At 44.4% G+C, this 19,859-nt stretch overlaps 10 non-coding genes and 1 pseudogene across 10 annotated transcripts; all 11 read right to left on the bottom strand.

The window, feature by feature from the left end:
• Positions 1-967: 967 nt before the first annotated feature.
• On the bottom strand, positions 968-1,158 carry LOC141179607 (U2 spliceosomal RNA). The gene has a single exon (XR_012255606.1). It is a non-coding gene; the product is annotated as a U2 spliceosomal RNA (small nuclear RNA).
• A 1,115-nt stretch (positions 1,159-2,273) lies between these two features.
• Positions 2,274-2,464, bottom strand: LOC141179643 (U2 spliceosomal RNA). Its single transcript, XR_012255639.1, has one exon. It is a non-coding gene; the product is annotated as a U2 spliceosomal RNA (small nuclear RNA).
• Positions 2,465-3,580: 1,116 nt separating this feature from the next.
• Positions 3,581-3,771, bottom strand: LOC141180210 (U2 spliceosomal RNA). The gene has a single exon (XR_012255977.1). It is a non-coding gene; the product is annotated as a U2 spliceosomal RNA (small nuclear RNA).
• A 1,115-nt stretch (positions 3,772-4,886) lies between these two features.
• Positions 4,887-5,077, bottom strand: LOC141180211 (U2 spliceosomal RNA). The gene has a single exon (XR_012255978.1). It is a non-coding gene; the product is annotated as a U2 spliceosomal RNA (small nuclear RNA).
• A 1,115-nt stretch (positions 5,078-6,192) lies between these two features.
• On the bottom strand, positions 6,193-6,383 carry LOC141180212 (U2 spliceosomal RNA). Its single transcript, XR_012255979.1, has one exon. It is a non-coding gene; the product is annotated as a U2 spliceosomal RNA (small nuclear RNA).
• Positions 6,384-7,498: 1,115 nt separating this feature from the next.
• LOC141179831 (U2 spliceosomal RNA) lies at positions 7,499-7,684 on the bottom strand. The gene has a single exon (XR_012255786.1). It is a non-coding gene; the product is annotated as a U2 spliceosomal RNA (small nuclear RNA).
• A 789-nt stretch (positions 7,685-8,473) lies between these two features.
• Positions 8,474-8,565, bottom strand: LOC141180072 (U2 spliceosomal RNA; annotated as a pseudogene).
• A 1,115-nt stretch (positions 8,566-9,680) lies between these two features.
• Positions 9,681-9,871, bottom strand: LOC141179503 (U2 spliceosomal RNA). Its single transcript, XR_012255512.1, has one exon. It is a non-coding gene; the product is annotated as a U2 spliceosomal RNA (small nuclear RNA).
• Positions 9,872-10,983: 1,112 nt separating this feature from the next.
• Positions 10,984-11,172, bottom strand: LOC141179784 (U2 spliceosomal RNA). Its single transcript, XR_012255754.1, has one exon. It is a non-coding gene; the product is annotated as a U2 spliceosomal RNA (small nuclear RNA).
• Positions 11,173-17,776: 6,604 nt separating this feature from the next.
• On the bottom strand, positions 17,777-17,967 carry LOC141180213 (U2 spliceosomal RNA). Its single transcript, XR_012255980.1, has one exon. It is a non-coding gene; the product is annotated as a U2 spliceosomal RNA (small nuclear RNA).
• Positions 17,968-19,082: 1,115 nt separating this feature from the next.
• Positions 19,083-19,273, bottom strand: LOC141180214 (U2 spliceosomal RNA). The gene has a single exon (XR_012255981.1). It is a non-coding gene; the product is annotated as a U2 spliceosomal RNA (small nuclear RNA).
• Between the last annotated feature and the right edge of the window lie 586 nt (positions 19,274-19,859).

Here is a 19,859-nt window from a genome sequence, read left to right on the forward strand (position 1 = left end):
ATCCACGCGTTTTAGATCTGCATAACTCCACCTCTTTAAACACAGCACCTTCACCCCCTGCTGTTCCCACCCGCCTCAACACCGTTGGAAGGGAGGAGAACCAATTAAGGCGGGGGGTGGGGTGGAACGAGCAGCTGTCTACCCTTAGCAGGAGGGCTCCTGATTACATACCTCTCCTGCTGCTGCTGCTGCTGGCTGTCCAGCAGCAGACTGAAGGTGGCTGCTGCTGTGCACAGGTATATAAAGGCTCAGAGCCTATTATGACACGCGCAGCCAGCGTTCCATTGCCACATTCCATCTACTGCAGGCAGGATACCTGGCTGGCTGAATGTCGCTGAGAAGCTCACAGAGACCGCCATAAGCAACAGTTTAACAGAATGCCACAGACTAATCAACCAAACTTTTTGGGTTGGGTTCTCTTTTATAGTCTGCAGGCATTAAATGAAAGAAGTCAGTGTTCCAGCAGAAGGAGACAACGTTTCAGAAAAGGCATTGTAGCAAACCAAAAAAGAAATTTTAAGCGCAGCAGAGTAACCAGCGCACATACCTGTTAGCTCAGGTGAGTTTAAAAGGCTGCTGTTGATAACAAGGGCATTTGCTAAATAGATGGTGTGTGTGCAACAATATACTGAAAGGTCAATTATATTGTGCAGCTTATCTCACCACCTGTAGTTATTTAGGTGAAAGCTCCAAAATGCTTGCCTAATATGTCTGTTTATCCAAAAGGAAGTAAAAAGGGAGAGCTAGAAAGATAGCATTGCATCACATTACATGGCAATGCAATGCACAGTTGCTGAAGTTGAACCAAAATGAGCTTGTAATCTGGCTTCTGCAACTTTGAACATGAAAAATCCAATGAGGAGAAGAAAAGCAAAGCCAAAGAGTCCATCCCAAAATCCGACAAACAAGCAAAATGAACAAAAAACATTGAATTCAATTCTTTCTGATTTTAGAAACTGCATTAAAGAAGGGGTGCACCGGTCCTGGAGATACTGCAATACCAGGTCAATGCGTGGAGTGGACAGAGCAAGCTCTTTTTCCATCTCCCTGTTCTAAAAATCCATTTAATATATGGTCCCCAGATAGGGGACGTATCAGATATTAAACTGATAAGAACACATACTACACTTGATCTTAGCCAAAAGGCCGAGAAGCGATAACCAGAATTGGTTTCAAACTACGGAGCCACCCAAGGATCCTGAAAAGTCCATTTGTGGAGATGAGCTCCTGGACTCCCGTTAAGAAGACATGTTGTCAACCTCTAGATCCCTTACATGCCTGCACTTTTCGGCTTGCTGCTGCTGCAATCCACGCGTTTTAGATCTGCATAACTCCACCTCTTTAAACACAGCACCTTCACCCCCTGCTGTTCCCACCCGCCTCAACACCGTTGGAAGGGAGGAGAACCAATTAAGGCGGGGGGTGGGGTGGAACGAGCAGCTGTCTACCCTTAGCAGGAGGGCTCCTGATTACATACCTCTCCTGCTGCTGCTGCTGCTGGCTGTCCAGCAGCAGACTGAAGGTGGCTGCTGCTGTGCACAGGTATATAAAGGCTCAGAGCCTATTATGACACGCGCAGCCAGCGTTCCATTGCCACATTCCATCTACTGCAGGCAGGATACCTGGCTGGCTGAATGTCGCTGAGAAGCTCACAGAGACCGCCATAAGCAACAGTTTAACAGAATGCCACAGACTAATCAACCAAACTTTTTGGGTTGGGTTCTCTTTTATAGTCTGCAGGCATTAAATGAAAGAAGTCAGTGTTCCAGCAGAAGGAGACAACGTTTCAGAAAAGGCATTGTAGCAAACCAAAAAAGAAATTTTAAGCGCAGCAGAGTAACCAGCGCACATACCTGTTAGCTCAGGTGAGTTTAAAAGGCTGCTGTTGATAACAAGGGCATTTGCTAAATAGATGGTGTGTGTGCAACAATATACTGAAAGGTCAATTATATTGTGCAGCTTATCTCACCACCTGTAGTTATTTAGGTGAAAGCTCCAAAATGCTTGCCTAATATGTCTGTTTATCCAAAAGGAAGTAAAAAGGGAGAGCTAGAAAGATAGCATTGCATCACATTACATGGCAATGCAATGCACAGTTGCTGAAGTTGAACCAAAATGAGCTTGTAATCTGGCTTCTGCAACTTTGAACATGAAAAATCCAATGAGGAGAAGAAAAGCAAAGCCAAAGAGTCCATCCCAAAATCCGACAAACAAGCAAAATGAACAAAAAACATTGAATTCAATTCTTTCTGATTTTAGAAACTGCATTAAAGAAGGGGTGCACCGGTCCTGGAGATACTGCAATATCAGGTCAATGCGTGGAGTGGACAGGGCAAGCTCTTTTTCCATCTCCCTGTTCTAAAAATCCATTTAATATATGGTCCCCAGATAGGGGACGTATCAGATATTAAACTGATAAGAACAGATACTACACTTGATCTTAGCCAAAAGGCCGAGAAGCGATAACCAGAATTGGTTTCAAACTACGGAGCCACCCAAGGATCCTGAAAAGTCCATTTGTGGAGATGAGCTCCTGGACTCCCGTTAAGAAGACATGTTGTCAACCTCTAGATCCCTTACATGCCTGCACTTTTCGGCTTGCTGCTGCTGCAATCCACGTGTTTTAGATCTGCATAACTCCACCTCTTTAAACACAGCACCTTCACCCCCTGCTGTTCCCACCCGCCTCAACACCGTTGGAAGGGAGGAGAACCAATTAAGGCGGGGGGTGGGGTGGAACAAGCAGCTGTCTACCCTTAGCAGGAGGGCTCCTGATTACATACCTCTCCTGCTGCTGCTGCTGCTGGCTGTCCAGCAGCAGACTGAAGGTGGCTGCTGCTGTGCACAGGTATATAAAGGCTCAGAGCCTATTATGACACGCGCAGCCAGCGTTCCATTGCCACATTCCATCTACTGCAGGCAGGATACCTGGCTGGCTGAATGTCGCTGAGAAGCTCACAGAGACCGCCATACGCAACAGTTTAACAGAATGCCACAGACTAATCAACCAAACTTTTTGGGTTGGGTTCTCTTTTATAGTCTGCAGGCATTAAATGAAAGAAGTCAGTGTTCCAGCAGAAGGAGACAACGTTTCAGAAAAGGCATTGTAGCAAACCAAAAAAGAAATTTTAAGCGCAGCAGAGTAACCAGCGCACATACCTGTTAGCTCAGGTGAGTTTAAAAGGCTGCTGTTGATAACAAGGGCATTTGCTAAATAGATGGTGTGTGTGCAACAATATACTGAAAGGTCAATTATATTGTGCAGCTTATCTCACCACCTGTAGTTATTTAGGTGAAAGCTCCAAAATGCTTGCCTAATATGTCTGTTTATCCAAAAGGAAGTAAAAAGGGAGAGCTAGAAAGATAGCATTGCATCACATTACATGGCAATGCAATGCACAGTTGCTGAAGTTGAACCAAAATGAGCTTGTAATCTGGCTTCTGCAACTTTGAACATGAAAAATCCAATGAGGAGAAGAAAAGCAAAGCCAAAGAGTAAATTCCCAAAATCCGACAAACAAGCAAAATGAACAAAAAACATTGAATTCAATTCTTTCTGATTTTAGAAACTGCATTAAAGAAGGGGTGCACCGGTCCTGGAGATACTGCAATACCAGGTCAATGCGTGGAGTGGACAGAGCAAGCTCTTTTTCCATCTCCCTGTTCTAAAAATCCATTTAATATATGGTCCCCAGATAGGGGACGTATCAGATATTAAACTGATAAGAACAGATACTACACTTGATCTTAGCCAAAAGGCCGAGAAGCGATAACCAGAATTGGTTTCAAACTACGGAGCCACCCAAGGATCCTGAAAAGTCCATTTGTGGAGATGAGCTCCTGGACTCCCGTTAAGAAGACATGTTGTCAACCTCTAGATCCCTTACATGCCTGCACTTTTCGGCTTGCTGCTGCTGCAATCCACGCGTTTTAGATCTGCATAACTCCACCTCTTTAAACACAGCACCTTCACCCCCTGCTGTTCCCACCCGCCTCAACACCGTTGGAAGGGAGGAGAACCAATTAAGGCGGGGGGTGGGGTGGAACGAGCAGCTGTCTACCCTTAGCAGGAGGGCTCCTGATTACATACCTCTCCTGCTGCTGCTGCTGCTGGCTGTCCAGCAGCAGACTGAAGGTGGCTGCTGCTGTGCACAGGTATATAAAGACTCAGAGCCTATTATGACACGCGCAGCCAGCGTTCCATTGCCACATTCCATCTACTGCAGGCAGGATACCTGGCTGGCTGAATGTCGCTGAGAAGCTCACAGAGACCGCCATAAGCAACAGTTTAACAGAATGCCACAGACTAATCAACCAAACTTTTTGGGTTGGGTTCTCTTTTATAGTCTGCAGGCATTAAATGAAAGAAGTCAGTGTTCCAGCAGAAGGAGACAACGTTTCAGAAAAGGCATTGTAGCAAACCAAAAAAGAAATTTTAAGCGCAGCAGAGTAACCAGCGCACATACCTGTTAGCTCAGGTGAGTTTAAAAGGCTGCTGTTGATAACAAGGGCATTTGCTAAATAGATGGTGTGTGTGCAACAATATACTGAAAGGTCAATTATATTGTGCAGCTTATCTCACCACCTGTAGTTATTTAGGTGAAAGCTCCAAAATGCTTGCCTAATATGTCTGTTTATCCAAAAGGAAGTAAAAAGGGAGAGCTAGAAAGATAGCATTGCATCACATTACATGGCAATGCAATGCACAGTTGCTGAAGTTGAACCAAAATGAGCTTGTAATCTGGCTTCTGCAACTTTGAACATGAAAAATCCAATGAGGAGAAGAAAAGCAAAGCCAAAGAGTCCATCCCAAAATCTGACAAACAAGCAAAATGAACAAAAAACATTGAATTCAATTCTTTCTGATTTTAGAAACTGCATTAAAGAAGGGGTGCACCGGTCCTGGAGATACTGCAATACCAGGTCAATGCGTGGAGTGGACAGAGCAAGCTCTTTTTCCATCTCCCTGTTCTAAAAATCCATTTAATATATGGTCCCCAGATAGGGGACGTATCAGATATTAAACTGATAAGAACAGATACTACACTTGATCTTAGCCAAAAGGCCGAGAAGCGATAACCAGAATTGGTTTCAAACTACGGAGCCACCCAAGGATCCTGAAAAGTCCATTTGTGGAGATGAGCTCCTGGACTCCCGTTAAGAAGACATGTTGTCAACCTCTAGATCCCTTACATGCCTGCACTTTTCGGCTTGCTGCTGCTGCAATCCACGCGTTTTAGATCTGCATAACTCCACCTCTTTAAACACAGCACCTTCACCCCCTGCTGTTCCCACCCGCCTCAACACCGTTGGAAGGGAGGAGAACCAATTAAGGCGGGGGGTGGGGTGGAACGAGCAGCTGTCTACCCTTAGCAGGAGGGCTCCTGATTACATACCTCTCCTGCTGCTGCTGCTGCTGGCTGTCCAGCAGCAGACTGAAGGTGGCTGCTGCTGTGCACAGGTATATAAAGGCTCAGAGCCTATTATGACACGCGCAGCCAGCGTTCCATTGCCACATTCCATCTACTGCAGGCAGGATACCTGGCTGGCTGAATGTCGCTGAGAAGCTCACAGAGACCGCCATAAGCAACAGTTTAACAGAATGCCACAGACTAATCAACCAAACTTTTTGGGTTGGGTTCTCTTTTATAGTCTGCAGGCATTAAATGAAAGAAGTCAGTGTTCCAGCAGAAGGAGACAACGTTTCAGAAAAGGCATTGTAGCAAACCAAAAAAGAAATTTTAAGCGCAGCAGAGTAACCAGCGCACATACCTGTTAGCTCAGGTGAGTTTAAAAGGCTGCTGTTGATAACAAGGGCATTTGCTAAATAGATGGTGTGTGTGCAACAATATACTGAAAGGTCAATTATATTGTGCAGCTTATCTCACCACCTGTAGTTATTTAGGTGAAAGCTCCAAAATGCTTGCCTAATATGTCTGTTTATCCAAAAGGAAGTAAAAAGGGAGAGCTAGAAAGATAGCATTGCATCACATTACATGGCAATGCAATGCACAGTTGCTGAAGTTGAACCAAAATGAGCTTGTAATCTGGCTTCTGCAACTTTGAACATGAAAAATCCAATGAGGAGAAGAAAAGCAAAGCCAAAGAGTCCATCCCAAAATCCGACAAACAAGCAAAATGAACAAAAAACATTGAATTCAATTCTTTCTGATTTTAGAAACTGCATTAAAGAAGGGGTGCACCGGTCCTGGAGATACTGCAATACCAGGTCAATGCGTGGAGTGGACAGAGCAAGCTCTTTTTCCATCTCCCTGTTCTAAAAATCCATTTAATATATGGTCCCCAGATAGGGGACGTATCAGATATTAAACTGATAAGAACAGATACTACACTTGATCTTAGCCAAAAGGCCGAGAAGCGATAACCAGAATTGGTTTCAAACTACGGAGCCACCCAAGGATCCTGAAAAGTCCATTTGTGGAGATGAGCTCCTGGACTCCCGTTAAGAAGACATGTTGTCAACCTCTAGATCCCTTACATGCCTGCACTTTTCGGCTTGCTGCTGCTGCAATCCACGCGTTTTAGATCTGCATAACTCCACCTCTTTAAACACAGCACCTTCACCCCCTGCTGTTCCCACCCGCCTCAACACCGTTGGAAGGGAGGAGAACCAATTAAGGCGGGGGGTGGGGTGGAACGAGCAGCTGTCTACCCTTAGCAGGAGGGCTCCTGATTACATACCTCTCCTGCTGCTGCTGCTGCTGGCTGTCCAGCAGCAGACTGAAGGTGGCTGCTGCTGTGCACAGGTATATAAAGGCTCAGAGCCTATTATGACACGCGCAGCCAGCGTTCCATTGCCACATTCCATCTACTGCAGGCAGGATACCTGGCTGGCTGAATGTCGCTGAGAAGCTCACAGAGACCGCCATAAGCAACAGTTTAACAGAATGCCACAGACTAATCAACCAAACTTTTTGGGTTGGGTTCTCTTTTATAGTCTGCAGGCATTAAATGAAAGAAGTCAGTGTTCCAGCAGAAGGAGACAACGTTTCAGAAAAGGCATTGTAGCAAACCAAAAAAGAAATTTTAAGCGCAGCAGAGTAACCAGCGCACATACCTGTTAGCTCAGGTGAGTTTAAAAGGCTGCTGTTGATAACAAGGGCATTTGCTAAATAGATGGTGTGTGTGCAACAATATACTGAAAGGTCAATTATATTGTGCAGCTTATCTCACCAGCTGTAGTTATTTAGGTGAAAGCTCCAAAATGCTTGCCTAATATGTCTGTTTATCCAAAAGGAAGTAAAAAGGGAGAGCTAGAAAGATAGCATTGCATCACATTACATGGCAATGCAATGCACAGTTGCTGAAGTTGAACCAAAATGAGCTTGTAATCTGGCTTCTGCAACTTTGAACATGAAAAATCCAATGAGGAGAAGAAAAGCAAAGCCAAAGAGTCCATCCCAAAATCCGACAAACAAGCAAAATGAACAAAAAACATTGAATTCAATTCTTTCTGATTTTAGAAACTGCATTAAAGAAGGGGTGCACCGGTCCTGGAGATACTGCAATACCAGGTCAATGCGTGGAGTGGACAGAGCAAGCTCTTTTTCCATCTCCCTGTTCTAAAAATCCATTTAATATATGGTCCCCAGATAGGGGACGTATCAGATATTAAACTGATAAGAACAGATTTTTTTTTTTTTTATCGAAAGCCCGAATTCGTGTACAAAACCCGAGTGCGCTTAAAAAAGTGACAAGTGCCACAAAAAAAGTGCACTAGGATGCTGGTCTTCTTGAAACCCTCTCCAAAAGGAGAAGGGTCCCCCAAACCATTCCCCGTCCCTCCGAGCCAAAAGGCCACAGCGAGGAACAGGGACAAAAAGCCACCTCCAGCCGAAGCCAGAGGCGACCCAATCTTACCCCCAGCACCTGCCCGAGTTCTCACCCGAGCAAGGCACTGGGAGCCAAAGACTGTGCTCCCCTCCCGGAAGAGGGGAGCCAACAACGCTCTCCTCCCGAAAGAGGAGAGCCAGGGGGGTTCAGGGGGGAGCGGAACCTGATGGCCACACACTCCCCCCCTAGACCTGCCAAGAGAGGAACCCGTAAGGGAACCGCATCCCGACAAAATTCTAGTAGGACGTGACACACGTGAATAAGTGGACACACAGTGACAAAGAAATTAAATAAATAGTGAAGGTTTCACAGTATAATACTGCCCGGACCTTCGACCGGGAATTGAAAAATTCCCCATCCTAAGGCCAGAAGGCCCGGAATAAGGGTGTGTGCGAAGAAAGAAAATTTGAAGTGCTTGTGCAAATGTGCCATAAACTCAAGTGGGGTTCCCAATCCCAGTGAGTTAAGGCACCCCAGGGTCACCATTCCTGGGGCACTTCACACTTCGGGCTTTCGATCTTCCCCGGCCCAATGGCGTCGATCCTGGGGGGCCATGCTTTCCACCAGATGACTATATTAGCCACCTGGCGTACTAACAAGCGCCTAAACCCCAGTGTGCATAATGTATCAATCTACTAGGGCGGCCAACATCCAAAACCGCCTTTTCGAAAGATACTACACTTGATCTTAGCCAAAAGGCCGAGAAGCGATAACCAGAATTGGTTTCAAACTACGGAGCCACCCAAGGATCCTGAAAAGTCCATTTGTGGAGATGAGCTCCTGGACTCCCGTTAAGAAAACATGTTGTCAACCTCTAGATCCCTTACATGCCTGCACTTTTCGGCTTGCTGCTGCTGCAATCCACGCGTTTTAGATCTGCATAACTCCACCTCTTTAAACACAGCACCTTCACCCCCTGCTGTTCCCACCCGCCTCAACACCGTTGGAAGGGAGGAGAACCAATTAAGGCGGGGGGTGGGGTGGAACGAGCAGCTGTCTACCCTTAGCAGGAGGGCTCCTGATTACATACCTCTCCTGCTGCTGCTGCTGCTGGCTGTCCAGCAGCAGACTGAAGGTGGCTGCTGCTGTGCACAGGTATATAAAGGCTCAGAGCCTATTATGACACGCGCAGCCAGCGTTCCATTGCCACATTCCATCTACTGCAGGCAGGATACCTGGCTGGCTGAATGTCGCTGAGAAGCTCACAGAGACCGCCATAAGCAACAGTTTAACAGAATGCCACAGACTAATCAACCAAACTTTTTGGGTTGGGTTCTCTTTTATAGTCTGCAGGCATAAAATGAAAGAAGTCAGTGTTCCAGCAGAAGGAGACAACGTTTCAAAAAAGGCATTGTAGCAAACCAAAAAAGAAATTTTAAGCGCAGCAGAGTAACCAGCGCACATACCTGTTAGCTCAGGTGAGTTTAAAAGGCTGCTGTTGATAACAAGGGCATTTGCTAAATAGATGGTGTGTGTGCAACAATATACTGAAAGGTCAATTATATTGTGCAGCTTATCTCACCACCTGTAGTTATTTAGGTGAAAGCTCCAAAATGCTTGCCTAATATGTCTGTTTATCCAAAAGGAAGTAAAAAGGGAGAGCTAGAAAGATAGCATTGCATCACATTACATGGCAATGCAATGCACAGTTGCTGAAGTTGAACCAAAATGAGCTTGTAATCTGGCTTCTGCAACTTTGAACATGAAAAATCCAATGAGGAGAAGAAAAGCAAAGCCAAAGAGTCCATCCCAAAATCCGACAAACAAGCAAAATGAACAAAAAACATTGAATTCAATTCTTTCTGATTTTAGAAACTGCATTAAAGAAGGGGTGCACCGGTCCTGGAGATACTGCAATACCAGGTCAATGCGTGGAGTGGACAGAGCAAGCTCTTTTTCCATCTCCCTGTTCTAAAAATCCATTTAATATATGGTCCCCAGATAGGGGATGTATCAGATATTAAACTGATAAGAACAGATACTACACTTGATCTTAGCCAAAAGGCCGAGAAGCGATAACCAGAATTGGTTTCAAACTACGGAGCCACCCAAGGATCCTGAAAAGTCCATTTGTGGAGATGAGCTCCTGGACTCCCGTTAAGAAGACATGTTGTCAACCTCTAGATCCCTTACATGCCTGCACTTTTCGGCTTGCTGCTGCTGCAATCCACGCGTTTTAGATCTGCATAACTCCACCTCTTTAAACACAGCACCTTCACCCCCTGCTGTTCCCACCCGCCTCAACACCGTTGGAAGGGAGGAGAACCAATTAAGGCGGGGGGTGGGGTGGAACGAGCAGCTGTCTACCCTTAGCAGGAGGGCTCCTGATTACATACCTCTCCTGCTGCTGCTGCTGGCTGTCCAGCAGCAGACTGAAGGTGGCTGCTGCTGTGCACAGGTATATAAAGGCTCAGAGCCTATTATGACACGCGCAGCCAGCGTTCCATTGCCACATTCCATCTACTGCAGGCAGGATACCTGGCTGGCTGAATGTCGCTGAGAAGCTCACAGAGACCGCCATAAGCAACAGTTTAACAGAATGCCACAGACTAATCAACCAAACTTTTTGGGTTGGGTTCTCTTTTATAGTCTGCAGGCATTAAATGAAAGAAGTCAGTGTTCCAGCAGAAGGAGACAACGTTTCAGAAAAGGCATTGTAGCAAACCAAAAAAGAAATTTTAAGTGCAGCAGAGTAACCAGCGCACATACCTGTTAGCTCAGGTGAGTTTAAAAGGCTGCTGTTGATAACAAGGGCATTTGCTAAATAGATGGTGTGTGTGCAACAATATACTGAAAGGTCAATTATATTGTGCAGCTTATCTCACCACCTGTAGTTATTTAGGTGAAAGCTCCAAAATGCTTGCCTAATATGTCTGTTTATCCAAAAGGAAGTAAAAAGGGAGAGCTAGAAAGATAGCATTGCATCACATTACATGGCAATGCAATGCACAGTTGCTGAAGTTGAACCAAAATGAGCTTGTAATCTGGCTTCTGCAACTTTGAACATGAAAAATCCAATGAGGAGAAGAAAAGCAAAGCCAAAGAGTCCATCCCAAAATCCGACAAACAAGCAAAATGAACAAAAAACATTGAATTCAATTCTTTCTGATTTTAGAAACTGCATTAAAGAAGGGGTGCACCGGTCCTGGAGATACTGCAATACCAGGTCAATGCGTGGAGTGGACAGAGCAAGCTCTTTTTCCATCTCCCTGTTCTAAAAATCCATTTAATATATGGTCCCCAGATAGGGGACGTATCAGATATTAAACTGATAAGAACAGATAAGGTTTCAACGCAATTTTATTGATTCAAAAGTATATTTACAAAGGTTTTAAAAAAGAACATTTATAACATTACAATAAAATGATAAAACATGATAATAATCAATTCAAGTTTTTTGTAAAAACACAATTTACCATCATAAAACCATTGTAACAATTAAGAAAATCATAATTACAGATGTACTTGGGTTTATTTAATTACCACTAATTGTGTTCCATAATTGTACACACCACATAGAAGCCGCTTCTTTTGCTCCATACAGTTTTTTATCTCTGAGATAGTAAATATACATTTCACTTAAAGCAATTTTTATACAGTCTGTTGAATCAATATGATCATGTTTGAAGAGTAAAATATTTCTAACTTTCCACATGGCATTTTTAAAACAATTAATAATAATCCAGGCAACTCGGAATTGTTTAAAATTTGGACACTTAAAAAGACCATAAAAGACATAAAAGTGATTAAAATCTTTCAGGCCACATGCCCATTTTAAAAGTGGGCCTACCTTTCTCCAAACCTCCTGTGCAAAATGACAATTCCAAAAGAGATGCAATACAGACTCACTTTCCCCGCATATATCTCTTGGACATTTGGCTCTCGCCACCAGCCCCCGCCTATGTTGAAACTCACGGGTAGGGAGGCACTGGTGGACGATAGCCCAGGCAAGGTCCTTGTGTACATTTGCAAGATATTTCCCGTACACATTTCGCCACACCGTTTTGGACCTTGCCTGTGAAAAATTGGAGACAGGAATTGTGTCCTCAGAGTGTCTGCAAGCAATAGATACCTTCCTTTGGTCCCCCAATATATCAGGCTCCAATTCCTGGAGACCTAGAAGTCTGACCGTTTTCTCAAGTATCACATACTGTTTAGGTGGGCACAGGAGCACAGGAGAACTTAAAGGTAGGCTAAACCACCTTTTAAAAATCATTCCTGCTGCATATTTTAAAAAATAACTAAAAATGCCATCAGATTTAAAAACCTTAAAACAGAAGCAGAAATACTTTATATGGAAAAAGGTAAAAAAATTGGGTACATCTTTACCTCCATTAGATTTACATTTGTACATCAGATCTCTTTTTAACTTTTCCATTTTTGAACCCCATAAAAACATAAAAACAATTCTTGTTACTTTCTTGATTTGTAAATTGGAAGGGGGAAACACCATTGCAACATACAACATAATGGGAATTAAAACAGCTTTAATAATTAAAATTTTACCTTCCATACTAAGGTTCCTTAAATTCCACAATGAGATCTTTTTTTCTATTTTATCCATTGCAGAGTCCCAGTTAGGGTCCCCCTCATTGGCTTGGTTAAAAATAATTCCTAAAATTTTTATGTGATTTTTCTGTATCACTATCCCAGGGGTCAAAGAGGAGTCCCATCCCCCCACATTAAAACAGTCACATTTATCTATATTTAATTTAAAACCTGAGGCTTCACAGAAAAATTGTGTGTTTCTCAATACCCTCCTCAGAGATGTGGAATCTGGACATAGTATGGTAACATCATCCATGTAACTTAGGGCTTTAAGTTGCATACCCCTACTCCCGGGAATAGGTACCCCTTTAATTACTTTATCTTTTCTCAGTATGGTTAATAGTGGTTCCATAACACAGATAAAGAGCAGTGGTGAGAGAGGGCACCCTTGTTTCACCCCTGATAATAGAGGAACCCCCTTCGTTAAAAACCCATTTACAGAAATTTGACTAAAACAAGAATGATATAAAAGCATAATGCGGGTTAAAATTTTCTCTGGAAACGCCATTTTTTTAAGAACCATAAAAAGAAATTCATGCGATACCCTGTCAAAAGCTTTTTCAAAGTCTAAGGATAAAATAGCAAGGTTTTGACTTCTCTCTTTTGAATACCATATGGTATCCCTAATTATGTTGAGGGACTCAGCTATGGTTCTTCCGGGAACACCACATACCTGGTTAGGGTGAATTAATTTGGCTATAAAGGGTTTTAAACGGACTGCAATAAGTTTAGCTAAAATTTTATAATCAAGGTTTAAAAGCGTAATAGGCCGCCAGTTTTTAAGTTGGCTCCTATCCCCTTTTTTATATATTAAAGATACCAGACCTCTCCTCCAAGATGGGGGTAATTTATTAGTATTAAAAGCTTCTTTAAACAATAAAAACATATCGTTCTTTAAAATTCCCCAAAAAGTCAGATAAAACTCAATCGGTAGACCGTCTTCCCCAGGGGCTTTCCCACTGGAGAAACTTTTAAAAATCTGTAAAAGTTCCTCACTGGTGAGATCCCTAGATAAAATACCCTGGTCTAAAATATCTAACTTAAAATCAAGGGAATTAATAGCATACTCTAAAAAGGATGGATCTATAACTTTAGTGTTAAAAAGAAGTTGATAAAAATTAAAAGCTTTTCCTAACATACCCTTAATATCATTTTCACCTTCAAGATTTAGTATTGCATCCCTCCTCCCCATTACCTTTTTGAAGAAGAATCGGGAGCATTTCTCTCCTTCCTCCAGGTGCTGTACATGGGAGTTAAAAATTATTTGTTTTCCTTTTTCATTAAGAGCATTTTTTATTTCAGACTTAAGATTTGCAATATCATCATCCACATCAATACCAACTTCTTTTAGTTTAAAGAGTACTTGTAATCTCATATTAAAAACATAAAACCACTGCTTTTTCTTTTTTGCTTTCATTTTCCCTGCCTTAATAAAAAATAATTTAATCTTAGGTTTAATGCTCTCCCACCAATCCAGCATCGAGGCGCGGGGGTCTCTCTTTGATTGCCAGCACTGGTAGGCCTGCACAAACCTCTTTTGAATATCAATATCCTCTAGGAGAGTTGTATTTAATCTCCATGGGCCTCTTGAGGTATTTTGTTCCCCTGCTAACTCTAAAAACACAGATAAAACTTTATGATCAGAGAATAAATTAGATAAAAGAAAACATTTACAAGGTTTAAAGGCAGTAGAAGCAAATATGAAATCAATTCTAGAAGAAACTCTTCCATTGGACCATGTAACACCTGGATCCGCCGGCAAGAGTTCCTTCCAGCAGTCCTGTAATCTAAAATCATCAATTAAACTTTTCAACAAATAGGAGGTACGGTCTTTACGATTCACATCCCCACCCTGCCGGGATTCCCCATCACGTAAACAATTAAAATCTCCTCCCACTAGCAGGGGGGTTGACCCAACACAAAATAATGGCAATATTTCAAGTAAATCCGCCCTTTCCTGCTTCCCAGGAGGAGCGTACACATTTAATAAACGTAAAGAAAGTCCATTAAAAACAAGATGTATTAAAATAGCTCTGCCAGGTATAATTTCAGTCACAGATTGAATGATGGTAGAATGTCCACGGCAAAGTAGTCCAACTCCGGCAGCACGACAGTCATTAGCACCGGACCACACAGAAGCGCCCAGTTTCCAGTCTTCTTTTAAGTCCTTATAATTTAAATTACTCTGTATACCACATTCTTGTAGAAAGCAGAAATCAAAGTCCAATGTCTCTAAATAAGAAAATAAAGCAGCCCTACGTGTAGGGCTCTTTAGGGACCTCACATTTAGTGAGGAGATTTTAAGAGGAACAGACATTAAGAAGAATCAGGATCTGAAGATGGGAAGAAGTCAATACACGGCACCTCCTCCTCCGCATCTCCAGGGGTCAGGATTTGTTTAATATTACCGGGATCTGAAGCAGGCAAAAAGGCATCATCCACTTTTGGCTCCTCATCTGGACCTCGACATCCGTGTTTTCTTTGGATATCAGGTTGCTTTACGTCCTCCCGTTGCCTTTTCAGAGGCTGGGAGCTGTCCATCTTTTCCAAGTCCTGTGCATCTGCAGTCCTCATGGCGGTCTGGTCTATGGAACGGGTGTCATCCCTCTGGGTCGTCTTGTCCTCTGGTCTGGTCACGGAACTACTGCGACTTCTGGTTCGAGGACCAGGGCTCGACTGGGTCTTAGCCGGGTCCTTTTTACTTCGCGCCCTAGAGGTCTCTCTTTCCGACACACTGGTTGATCGATTAAGGAGCGTACCCTTTTTGCCCTTACCCAAGATCACCGATGATGGTGTGGCGAATCTGGGTGCTTGCTTAATCGGGGTACTAGAGGTCTCCTCAGTTCCACATAATGCCGGTGGTGCATTCATGCTGGATGAGGACCCTTCCTCTTGACTCTGAGATACGGCAACATCTAGAGCCAGAACATCGATCAATTCCACAGAGAGCGAACCCTCGGTTAATCTTATGGAACCCCTACGACCGTCCTTCTGTGGAACTACCAGCGGGCCCTCTGGCGGAGCCGTTGAAGGATTTGGTCCGGACCCGTCAGCGTGCGCCAACCCAGGTCCAGGGGCAGGTGTAGTAATACTCCCTCCGAAGTATTCTTGGATAGTCAGTTGACCTGACTTAAACATGTCATATGTTTTTGACTTTTTGCTCGGACAATTCCTGAAGGCGTGACCTGCCTTCCCACATAGGTTACATACGATCTCAGAGTCACACGTAGCGGAGGTGTGCCCACTCTTACCGCACTTGTTGCAAAAGACTACATGAGCCCTTGTACAATTTTCTCGTGTATGCCCATATTCATGACAATTCCGGCATTGAAGGGGCATTCCTGGGTAGCGTAGGAATCCCCTGACATTACCAATGGCAAAATTAGCAGGCGGGTGGTGAAGACCACCAATGCCGCTCTGATCTGGATGGAACTTCACCAGGTATTTCCTCTTCCCATTCCAGAAGCGCTGGGAGTTGAGGATATCATGTGAGAAGCGCACTGACTTGCAGTAACGCTTCAAAAAGGTTTCGATATCGCCCTCAGAGACGAATGGGCTGTACATGAAGATCACCAAGGGTACTTCCTCTTCACCGTACAGGAAGTCAAAGCTCAGCCCGTTCAGTCTCTCATCGTCCTTGTCCGCAACCATCAGTGCTGCATGGATATTATCACAGCATGATTTAGCCATAAAGGAAATGGTATATCGCCCACGGAATTCCTGATCGTAAAGACACAGGATCTTATCTCGCTCCAGGTGGAAGAACCCAAAAAGAATCTCATGCACGATGTACTGCAGATTCTTCTCATGGCGCTGGCATTCATCCACCATGATTCTAATGGACTGTCGCAGTGGAGTCTCCCCCACCGCAAATCCAAAAGAAAAAGGCATTTTCGGCCCTCAGGGACTAAGCCCTCACCCAATAGTAACAAGGGAATGAATCCCACAAAAGCAGGAACAAACCCAAGACCGAGGGAGGGGTACCCCAAGAACTTACACAGCCCACTAAGCGATAAAGCTCAGCAAAGGAAAACGCCCTTATTTCCTCGGGTCGCCCCGAAGACAAGACGCGATCGCTCCCCGTTGTCCGGGGACTAAGCCGACCTGCCAATAGCTGCAAGGGGGTGAAGCTCCCTCCGTTAAGAGAGAGCGATCCCCCAAGGCCAACAAGTCGGGTACCCCAGGCACCTCCTAGCCGAGACCAAGGCAGCAACCGTTAGATCACTGCACTTGATCTTAGCCAAAAGGCCGAGAAGCGATAACCAGAATTGGTTTCAAACTACGGAGCCACCCAAGGATCCTGAAAAGTCCATTTGTGGAGATGAGCTCCTGGACTCCCGTTAAGAAGACATGTTGTCAACCTCTAGATCCCTTACATGCCTGCACTTTTCGGCTTGCTGCTGCTGCAATCCACGCGTTTTAGATCTGCATAACTCCACCTCTTTAAACACAGCACCTTCACCCCCTGCTGTTCCCACCCGCCTCAACACCGTTGGAAGGGAGGAGAACCAATTAAGGCGGGGGGTGGGGTGGAACGAGCAGCTGTCTACCCTTAGCAGGAGGGCTCCTGATTACATACCTCTCCTGCTGCTGCTGCTGCTGGCTGTCCAGCAGCAGACTGAAGGTGGCTGCTGCTGTGCACAGGTATATAAAGGCTCAGAGCCTATTATGACACGCGCAGCCAGCGTTCCATTGCCACATTCCATCTACTGCAGGCAGGATACCTGGCTGGCTGAATGTCGCTGAGAAGCTCACAGAGACCGCCATAAGCAACAGTTTAACAGAATGCCACAGACTAATCAACCAAACTTTTTGGGTTGGGTTCTCTTTTATAGTCTGCAGGCATTAAATGAAAGAAGTCAGTGTTCCAGCAGAAGGAGACAACGTTTCAGAAAAGGCATTGTAGCAAACCAAAAAAGAAATTTTAAGCGCAGCAGAGTAACCAGCGCACATACCTGTTAGCTCAGGTGAGTTTAAAAGGCTGCTGTTGATAACAAGGGCATTTGCTAAATAGATGGTGTGTGTGCAACAATATACTGAAAGGTCAATTATATTGTGCAGATTATCTCACCACCTGTAGTTATTTAGGTGAAAGCTCCAAAATGCTTGCCTAATATGTCTGTTTATCCAAAAGGAAGTAAAAAGGGAGAGCTAGAAAGATAGCATTGCATCACATTACATGGCAATGCAATGCACAGTTGCTGAAGTTGAACCAAAATGAGCTTGTAATCTGGCTTCTGCAACTTTGAACATGAAAAATCCAATGAGGAGAAGAAAAGCAAAGCCAAAGAGTCCATCCCAAAATCCGACAAACAAGCAAAATGAACAAAAACATTGAATTCAATTCTTTCTGATTTTAGAAACTGCATTAAAGAAGGGGTGCACCGGTCCTGGAGATACTGCAATACCAGGTCAATGCGTGGAGTGGACAGAGCAAGCTCTTTTTCCATCTCCCTGTTCTAAAAATCCATTTAATATATGGTCCCCAGATAGGGGACGTATCAGATATTAAACTGATAAGAACAGATACTACACTTGATCTTAGCCAAAAGGCCGAGAAGCGATAACCAGAATTGGTTTCAAACTACGGAGCCACCCAAGGATCCTGAAAAGTCCATTTGTGGAGATGAGCTCCTGGACTCCCGTTAAGAAGACATGTTGTCAACCTCTAGATCCCTTACATGCCTGCACTTTTCGGCTTGCTGCTGCTGCAATCCACGCGTTTTAGATCTGCATAACTCCACCTCTTTAAACACAGCACCTTCACCCCCTGCTGTTCCCACCCGCCTCAACACCGTTGGAAGGGAGGAGAACCAATTAAGGCGGGGGGTGGGGTGGAACGAGCAGCTGTCTACCCTTAGCAGGAGGGCTCCTGATTACATACCTCTCCTGCTGCTGCTGCTGCTGGCTGTCCAGCAGCAGACTGAAGGTGGCTGCTGCTGTGCACAGGTATATAAAGGCTCAGAGCCTATTATGACACGCGCAGCCAGCGTTCCATTGCCACATTCCATCTACTGCAGGCAGGATACCTGGCTGGCTGAATGTCGCTGAGAAGCTCACAGAGACCGCCATAAGCAACAGTTTAACAGAATGCCACAGACTAATCAACCAAACTTTTTGGGTTGGGTTCTCTTTTATAGTCTGCAGGCATTAAATGAAAGAAGTCAGTGTTCCAGCAGAAGGAGACAACGTTTCAGAAAAGGCATTGTAGCAAACCAAAAAAGAAATTTTAAGCGCAGCAGAGTAACCAGCGCACATACCTGTTAGCTCAGGTGAGTTTAAAAGGCTGCTGTTGATAACAAGGGCATTTGCTAAATAGATGGTGTGTGTGCAACAATATACTGAAAGGTCAATTATATTGTGCAGCTTATCTCACCACCTGTAGTTATTTAGGTGAAAGCTCCAAAATGCTTGCCTAATATGTCTGTTTATCCAAAAGGAAGTAAAAAGGGAGAGCTAGAAAGATAGCATTGCATCACATTACATGGCAATGCAATGCACAGTTGCTGAAGTTGAACCAAAATGAGCTTGTAATCTGGCTTCTGCAACTTTGAACATGAAAAATCCAATGAGGAGAAGAAAAGCAAAGCCAAAGAGTCCATCCCAAAATCCGACAAACAAGCAAAATGAACAAAAAACATTGAATTCAATTCTTTCTGATTTTAGAAACTGCATTAAAGAAGGGGTGCACCGGTCCTGGAGATACTGCAATACCAGGTCAATGCGTGGAGTGGACAGAGCAAGCTCTTTTTCCATCTCCCTGTTCTAAAAATCCATTTAATATATGGTCCCCAGATAGGGGACGTATCAGATATTAAACTGATAAGAACAGATACTACACTTGATCTTAGCCAAAAGGCCGAGAAGCGATAACCAGAATTGGTTTCAAACTACGGAGCCACCCAAGGATCCTGAAAAGTCCATTTGTGGAGATGAGCTCCTGGACTCCCGTTAAGAAGACATGTTGTCAACCTCTAGATCCCTTACATGCCTGCACTTTTCGGCTTGCTGCTGCTGCAATCCACGCGTTTTAGATCTGCATAACTCCACCTCTTTAAACACAGCACCTTCACCCCCTGCTGTTCCCACCCGCCTCAACACCGTTGGAAGGGAGGAGAACCAATTAAGGCGGGGGGTGGGGTGGAACGAGCAGCTGTCTACCCTTAGCAGGAGGGCTCCTGATTACATACCTCTCCTGCTGCTGCTGCTGCTGGCTGTCCAGCAGCAGACTGAAGGTGGCTGCTGCTGTGCACAGGTATATAAAGGCTCAGAGCCTATTATGACACGCGCAGCCAGCGTTCCATTGCCACATTCCATCTACTGCAGGCAGGATACCTGGCTGGCTGAATGTCGCTGAGAAGCTCACAGAGACCGCCATAAGCAACAGTTTAACAGAATGCCACAGACTAATCAACCAAACTTTTTGGGTTGGGTTCTCTTTTATAGTCTGCAGGCAT

Source organism: Phyllobates terribilis, unplaced genomic scaffold (genome assembly GCF_046119375.1).
Source record: "Phyllobates terribilis strain yellow unplaced genomic scaffold, ASM4611937v1 Scaffold_30__1_contigs__length_15301838, whole genome shotgun sequence".
Classification (NCBI taxonomy): Eukaryota; Metazoa; Chordata; class Amphibia; order Anura; family Dendrobatidae; genus Phyllobates; species Phyllobates terribilis.